Source organism: Protobothrops mucrosquamatus, unplaced genomic scaffold (assembly GCF_001527695.2).
Source record: "Protobothrops mucrosquamatus isolate PMUCROS unplaced genomic scaffold, P.Mucros_1.0 scaffold39, whole genome shotgun sequence".
In the NCBI taxonomy this organism is placed as follows: Eukaryota; Metazoa; Chordata; class Lepidosauria; order Squamata; family Viperidae; genus Protobothrops; species Protobothrops mucrosquamatus.
The window spans coordinates 2,191,879-2,200,945 of record NW_015386421.1 but is presented as its reverse complement, the minus strand read 5'-3'; positions in this window follow the sequence as shown (position 1 = coordinate 2,200,945).

Sequence of the window (9,067 nt, the reverse complement as noted above, 5' to 3'; positions counted from 1 at the left end):
CCACAGTCAACTTTATACACCCTCAACAAAGACAAAAACATTCCATGCAAATCAACAGCTTTCCCCATCTTCTTAAGTTAGTGTATTTCTAGCAGAAATACTCATTCTGGTTGGATTGTGCTTTGTTAAATTATGTATAAATTATAGCTCCTCAAAACAACAGAGCTACTTAAAATGACAGAAAAAAGAAAATAAAAACGTTAAGGCAGAGCAGTAGAAAAGTTACATTAGCACATTCACCAAAAATCAGCACTTTTCCTTTTCTTGCAAATAAAATTATTGTTGCTGACGTGATAGTTAGGCACAAAAATCTTTCAAGGGAGCTGCAGATCTAAAGTCCAATTACCAGTCTCAACTTATCACCAGATCTCCATGTTTAGGTCAGCTGCCTGCAGCAAGCCAGTACTTAATGACGGGCTGGCTTTCTTTCCTAGATCAGTCAGAAATTAAAATAAAAAAAGATGGTGTTCATACTGAAGGGAGACAATAAGTCATTCACATTGTAAAACTAAAAAGAGTGCCTACAGCAGCTGTATTGACATTGAAGCAATATAATTGTCTTCTGTCCCAGCCGGTATTCAGTTTGCATGTATCTTCTTCCTTCCTAAATGCCCAAATTAATGGCAAGCAAGAATGCCTTTTATTAGCTTTGCTATACCCCAGCTTTTGGCTTTTTTAAACATCTGATTCAATTATCTATGTCCTTGCTGTGGCCTGTTGCTTTTAAATCTATTTTTAAAACTGCTATTATCACTATGATTTAATTCCGCCATTTAATATTTTATGTTTTAATTCTCTTGGATTCTATATTTCTTTTTTATAATTTCTTTTAACATGGAAAAGATTCTGTTGCCATTTATTCTGTGATCTTATTCATATTTATTATGAAGCAAGTGCTGTTAAATGTCTATGTATGGAGATTCTCAGTCATCCAGGTCATGGTTGTCCCAAATGTGCTTTTTCAAGAGGCAACTGGACTTTCTTATTTTTCTCTGAAGATGTTTCGCTTCTTGCATGAGAAGTGAAACGTCTTCAAAGAAAAACAGTAAAGTCCAGTTACCTCTTGAAAAAGCACCTTTAGCACAAGTCATTTTAAGAATTTTTTCTGCTGCAGCCTTGCTGGGTTTATTCAATCCCAGGAAATTTTCAGAGAATATGTAAGGATAAGGATGGAGGTTCACCACTACTGCAAATATGTAAGGATACCAGGCAAAATCAGAATAAAAGAGAAGTTCTGACTGATAGCTATTTTTTGATATCAACCTTGCAGAATTGCATACTTCTAGTAAGTTGAGGAACACTTCAGCATATTCTGTGATATTACACAAAATGAAAGGGGATGTGAACTTTTTCAACGTTCTAGCTGATATAATCCCTATTCTTTGTAATTGTAATATCCCCCTGTTTCATCTTTTAGCTGAATCTCTTGCAACTTCTGCTTTTGATCCATATTCTTCAGCTAAAATCTGGTCTGTTAAATGTATTATAGTTCATTTTGAACTTTTTGAATTTTATAACTCATGTTTTCAGTGGTGTCCACAGGATATGGTTAAAGAAAAGTCATGGTGGCCCCAATGGTGGCGCAATTGTAGTTTAGCTGGTGGGTTATTTTTGACACATAGAAAAGCCAGATTATCATCTTGATATTTTTTTTACCATAACCAGTGGACATCCCTGGTTATTTTCTTCATGTACTCAGTTTAAACTTTGTTCATCAGTCTCCATTCTGTTGATTCCACTGAATCATTTTCTCAATTGTCTTTGTGCTTTTATCTTCTTGGGAGGGGCACAATTTTCTGTACATTGATTAACCATTTATTTTGCTCAAATTGTGCCTACTTTTGTGATACTTATCTCCTGATACCTGTTTATACACAGCTGGTAATTTTGATAGGTACTCTAAAAATATTACTTTGTTTTACAATAAACAGCATTTGACAGATCACATGGTGATACTACAAAACACGATGCCCTCCTTGCCTCTACTTCTATTTGATGTTACTAAAAATAGAGATTAAAAACAGCCATTGCACAATTAGTAGGCCATTTCACAAGGAATATTGCAACATGGCTGAGCCAAGCAGTGCACTTTTCCAGGCCACTGAAGAGGGCAAAAGAGGATATGCTGGAAATTCTTACAGAAACAAGACCATCAGTGTTGTAGTCAGAAGGCTAAACTAACCACTTCTAGCTTTTCTATCCCCCAGTATCTTCCACATATAGGCAGTCCTCAACTTACGACCACAATTGAGCCCAACAATTCAGTTGTTAAGCGAGACATTTGTTAAATGAGTTTTGCCCAATTTTACGACCTTTCTTGCCACAGTTGTTAAGTGACTTACTGCAGTTGATAAGTTAGTAATCCAGTTGATAAGTGAATCTGGCTTCCCCATCAACTTTGCTTGTCAAAAAGTTGCAAAAGGTGATCGCATGATCTTGTGACCCAGCAATGGTCATAAATATGAACCAGTTGGCAAGCATCTGAATTTTGATCACATGGTCACGGGGATGCTACAAAGGTTGTACTTGTGAAAAATGGTCCTAAGTTACTATTTTTCCTGAGCTAAGCTGGCTCAGGAATTCTGGGAATTGAAGTCCACGAGTCATAAAAGAGCCAAGGTTGACTATCCCTGCTCTAGAGTGTCCTCATTCTTCTGACACAGCTTCATGGACAAGAACTGACCTTTTGAGTTGTGGGGCAAAAGTTATATGAATCCATAAAAGCGCTTTTACACAGACACCTAGTGAGGTTCACTCCAACCTCATAAATGATTTGGCTTACACATGCATTTTGTTTGCTGAATCAACACAATGGTTCGGCTCACAAACGATAATCAAATATATCTTTTTTAAGATGCAGCTTTTTCCAAGAAGCTGCCAACACGAGACACCCACACCCATCTCCGGTTTGAATCCAGGTAGATTCCTAACCCTAATCAAAATTTTTGAGGTGGTCCCAATTTTCCTATCTTAACGTCAAAGGCAGCCTTTTTCTTCCTTATAGAGTTGAGTTGCTGACGCCGGCAGCTGGCAATCTTTTGCTTTGAAAAAGAAAAAATGTTGCTACATGCTCAGAGGGAATGAAAAGGATCGCCTCTGCAAACTTCCCTTCGCGTTTTCTTTTCATTTTTGTGTATGTTCCGGCTACGATAGCGGAACCGGTTTTACTCCGAGAAGACTAACAGCCTGCGAGCTCTCTCCTCAGCCGAAATTCCGCTACGATGTTTCGGCGCTGCCTTAACTCAGCCGTATTGCTTTCTTCAGGGAGCTAGTTTTGGTTTCCCAGATCCGGTAAATCAACAATGACCTCGTGTAGCAGATTAGTAAGCCAGGGAAGCGCTGCGGGAGCGCCAGCAGATTTGGAAGAGTCAGAGAGAATGCAGCCATTTATACGAGACGGGAAACGACGCGCCTGAGTCCTCGGCATGACTCGTTTGAAGCGGGACCTGCAAAAACTAAGGAGGAAACCGCCCCTGGGAAAAAAAATGAGAAGGTGTCAAAAAATCACGGCACACGGTGATAGGATCCGAGTCCAGGAAATCAATGCAAAACCCGGATAAAGTGAATAGAATGGATGCTAAAGAAAGGGACTTGAATCTCGCTTATATTGCCTTTTCCATTACGTTGTTTTAAACCATTGCTCTAACATGACTTTGTGTATTCCGTCATAGATATGCAGTACGTACATTTTCTGCTCTGTTTTTGAAGTCTCTTAAAGGATGAACTACGTCAGAGGGGGAAAAAAAGGTCCAGAATATCTAACGTGCGAGGCATATTAAAGAAAGGAAGAATGTATATGCTTACTATTGTATAGTAAATCTGTCAGACCCTGACAACGTCTTTTCAAAGATGTGACCATCGGATCATTCAATCTGGTGAGCCGAGAAGGTGGCGGATGTTAAAAACTACAGATAAGGTGCTGATATTTCTTTAAATTGATTTATGAGTGTGGTATATATGGCATCAGTGATCCACAGAGCTGCTCTTTCCAGCCCCGTTTGTCACCAGTGGTTGCCCTAATCCTGAAATACTTCATTATCTGCAAGCAAGCCATTGCACTCCTGATTCTCTGTGTCAGAAACGCCATTCTCTCATCCATTCAATCATTCCACTGGGAGGGCTGCATTATCCCTCGGCCCATCCACCTATTGTAGGAATGTATTAGCCCAGACCCACACTTATCCTTCCAGCCGTTGGCTTGGTTTTCTTCACTGGAAGGGTATTCTAGCTCCTCCTGCTAGAATGACTTGCTTAAGAGTGCTTCTGGACTGTTTTGCAGGTCTGCAATGAAGTTTTCTGGGAGGGGGACTCCTATCTCTGAGGGAAACCCTGTCTGATGGCAGTATTGGCAGTATTTGCACAACATCCTTCTTATATATGAGCAATCAAATCTTCTGGATGGATCCTCAGAGTGTACTGGCTGAGTTTGCAGAGAACACTAAACTAAAAATTACAGTTTATGTAGCAAAATCCAGATGGAATGGTTAACTGCTTAAACCATGGTTGTTAAACATGGATAAGCTCATTGTTTTAATAAAGTTACTATCGATATCACTTGAAGATGTAACACCATACACTGAAGATGTTACCTAATTGGGTAATCAAACATCTGGAAGAAAACCAAGCTCAAGAGTATCAAGGACCCCAAAGTTACTCTGGCTGGTACTACAGCACGTTTTGCAAAGCTTAATTTGATCTTGAAAATGGAGACATGCCAACGGCGCCTCGCTATATGCCACAAATCTACATTAGATACCGCATTGGAACGATATGTTTGCCTTTAGAGGGTAGCAGCGGTAGCAATTTCCATTACTGCAGATGGGATGAGATCTGAGATTCCTATCCCTTCTTATGCCCTCCTGGCCGTTCCAAACTCTGCCGGGAACAGCTGAGCCGTCCTCCTACACTATATCGCAATTGGCTAAAAAAGCCGTTTAGTGCCCCGTCCAAGACTGAAGTGAGCGGCGGGGGGGGGGGAGAGAAAATGTGGCCGAACTGATTGGACGTCCTGTACCCCCCTCCGCTTCTTGTCTCCATTGATTGGACAGCTGCGCGCCTTCTTGGTACGCTAGAGTGGGTGAGAGCCCTTCTTGTGTCTGATTGGGCAGCGTGAATCCCACCGCTCTCCCGCAATCGTGGGGCTTGCCGCGAAGAGTGCCCCTCGCCTTCCCCCATTGGTCGTTAGAAGATCCGCCTTGCTGTGTGATTGGCGATCGACCCCCTGCCCTAGAGGCCGGTGAGGGCCACTGCCGCCGCTGCTGGGCCCGGCATGGCGGGTTGCAAGGCGTACAGAACTCGAGCCCGCAGGAAAGGTGGCCGGAATCGGCCCGCTAGCCTGGTAAGCAATTGAGCGCGGAGGAAGGATGGGATCTCAAAATCGGTAAAGAAGGAAGAAGTGAGCGAGTGCTTCGCTTCTGCGTCCTTCTGCCTCCCCCCCCCCTTTTTTTTTTTGTCCTGGTCAGATGCCCGTCCAGCTGAGATTTTTCACTTTGCGCTTCCTGGCCTATTTCGCCTTCCTAAAACTTGCTCGCCTGCCAGGGCCTGAAGGTCTGTGCCTTCCTTCCGAATGTAACCCGTTCCGCCTCCCCCGCCCCGGCTATTCAGATATTCTGTCGTTCACCTCGTTGCCATTTGGCGAGATGGGTGCCCTTGTCATCATACCGTAGTTGCGTGGCGCTTCGTTTCGCCTTTCCATCCAGGATGTGGTCTCGGTTTCACCAGGCTGGTACTTCCTGCTCGTTCCATCAGCCATTCTTATTTATTTGTGGTAGGATTTGTTTATTTTTTAACACGCAGAGGTCCTGGAATTAATTGCTGGGTGGAATTGGTTGAAATGGATAGTTTGGAAGGAATAAAACGGGAGTGAAAGAAGTGGGTAAGGCCGTCCATTAAGTAGGAGGGATGGTGGTTTGCCTGAGACTACTTTTTATGTTTTAAAAAAATGGTTGTTTCTTCTGAAATAGCCAGAGGTAGTTCCACTTTGATAGGGGTCCTCAACTCATGATCTTCCAGCTATTTGGCTCTAGTTGCCTGCATCACTCAGTATAGTGCATGCTTGCTTGGAACTGTTGGATTACAACATATGGGGATTACAATAAGTTATTTGCCTGTACTCTAGGCTAATATAGGGTATGTTGAAGTGAAGGGGCAGCAAGCATGAAGGAAAAGGATTGTCAGAACACTGATTTAATTTGTTGATGCTTAAGGTTTCCTCCATTTGTGTTTCCACTGCTTGGGTAAACTATTTGCCTCTATAGCTGAGTAGCCACAGAAATTCTCCAGATGCATTTATTGAATGATCCCCAAGTGAAAGAATGCCAATTCAAATTGTAAACCAAGCTGTTTTGTTTAAAGAGTGAGGAGTAGGACCCAAAGTAAAAGTAACTTGGGAATATGCACCACACACATATGATTACCTATGTGATATTAAGAATATTGCTGCTGCTGTTCTTCAAACATTTATATTCATTATTTCTACTCAGTGACATTTGTTCAAGTGAGGATAATCTGACAGGAAACCCTCTGCCAATAGAGTTCAGAATGGTTTTGGTCAGTGAGTATTTAGAAGGATCTGATCCTTTTCTTCTTCTAATAGTGAGTTTCCTGGACGACCAGTTGGCAGCTGTGGCCAGGGGGGCGTTTTACCGGGTACGCCTGGTGCACCAGTTGCGGCCTTTTCTAGACCGGGATGCCTTGCGCACAGTCACTCATGCTCTTGTCACCTCCCGCCTGGACTACTGTAATGCTGTCTACATGGGGCTCCCCTTGAGGAGCACTCGGAGGCTCCAGTTGGTCCAGAATGCGGCCGCGCGGGCGGTGANCTGGCGACCCCCAGGGGGAGAGCCTTCTCTGTCGGAGCACCCACCCTCTGGAACGAGCTGCCCCCAGAGATCCGGGTGATCCCGGATCTCCCCTCCTTCCGCCGCGCCCTTAAGACCTGGTTATTTCAGCAGGCAGGACTGGCCTAGGGGTATTTTAAAGGGGTTTTAAATTAAATTTTTAGTAGAAGCGGCCAAATCTAAATAGTTATTTTTAATCTTTTTAAATTTTGTATTGTACCATTGTTTTAAACTGGCTGTAAGCCGCCCTGAGTCCTCCGGGAGAAGGGCGGGGTATAAATTTAATAAAATCAAAATCAAAATCAAATCAAATCATCAACTTGTTCTAATTTTATGAAGGTCTGTGTAATCTCACATGCATCTTGTACATAGAACGTACCTGGACACATACACTAGAGTATGATGTACAAAAAACTTTAGCATAATGTTTTCACATACTCATTTTTACAACTGAGGCGAAGATTTTTTAGAAAGCAGTTCAGACATTCAACCTCCATCTATGTTTTGAAATTTTGCAGTTCAGCCACAAGCAATTGTACCTCTTGGGGCATGTTTGCAATCACTTGCACTTCCTCATGATAAATTCCCACGAAGGGGTTGAATGCAAGAATTTACAATGTAACTGAAACTATGTGTACACAAAAAGAATACAGACAGGCTTTGATAGTAATTACTTAGCATTTAAAAGAGGAACAAGTTTCAGCTGCAAAGTGATTTTGTTATTGCTTTTAGAAGTTTGAGTTTGCTTTGGATACTGTCATGTATATGGACTCTACATCTAAGCTATGAGACGTTTCAGAGATGCCATGACACACACAGAACTTATTTATTTAGTTACTTAAGTAGTCCTCTATTTACAACCACAATTGAGCCCAAAATGTATGTTACTAAGTGAGACATTTGTTAAGTGAGTTTTGCCCCATTTTACGACCTTTCTTGCCACAGCTGTTAAGTGAATCACTGTAGTTGTTTAGTTAGTAACACAGTTGTTAAGTGAATCTGGCTTCTGCATTGACTTTGCTTGACAGGAGATCACAAAAGGTGATCACATGATCCTAGGACACTGTAACCAGCATAGATGCGAGTCAGTTGCCAAGCGTCTGAATTTTGATCAGATGACTATGTATTCGTAAGTGTGAAAAATGGTCATAAGTCACTTTCTTCACTGCCATTATAACTTTGAACGGTCACTAAACAAACTGTTGTAAATTGATTACCTGTACTTCAATTTATAGAACAATCGTCTTGCAAATTGTGATTCTGGGTGGTGAATTTAGGATTAAAATCAATGGAATAAAAACAATATAACAGTACCCAAGAATAACACAAGAAGAGTACAATTGCACTCAAGGACAGTCAGACTCCAACACAATCACAATCATGTCAAGTAAAACCTTAATGAGCTTATCCAAGCTACATGGTTGGGGGAACTTACTGGTTTTCAAATAGTTATGAAATGCCAGTAGAATTGGGGGCCAAACAAATCTCAGGATGGCAGTGGTTGGGTATAGTTTTGAAAGGGCAGATGCTGTGCCAAAGAATGCTTATTTGACTAATTTAGAAGACCACTGGAGTCTGTTAGTGTTTCTGTGGTATTATTTATTTACAAATATATGCATGGCTGAGCACATGATTATGTGTTCATATCACTACAACAGATCCATATGTCCTATCCTTGGTAAATTCTAAACTAATACTTTTATAGGATCTCTTGAAGAGCAAAATTGAACATGTTGAGTACAGGATGAGTTAGTGTGTCTTCTTTGACCTTTGAGTGAAGCTACAGAAATACTTTTCAACCATAATTGGCTACTTTCTCTTATTGTAATGATCAAAGATTACTGGCCATCAATATTTTGTACCAAAAAAATACAGTTACAACTTTGTCAGGCTCAGTCCACACACAAACAGCATAATGGCTCAAGCAAGACAAGGTTGAAGTCAAGTTAAGATGTGGCTCTTTCATCAAGTCATGGACAAGATGAGGTGTCTAATATAAGTAGTCCTTGACTTAAAACCATTCCTTTATGACTGTTCATAGTTACACTGGCACTGAAAAAAGTGACTTACAACTAATCCTCACACTCACAACTGTCACAGCATCCCCACAATCATGTGATCAAAAACTGGCACTTGGCAACCAGCATGTATTTATGATAGTTGCAGCATCCATGTCATATGATTGTCATTTGCTTTCAACAAGCAAAATCAATGGGAGAAGCCAGATT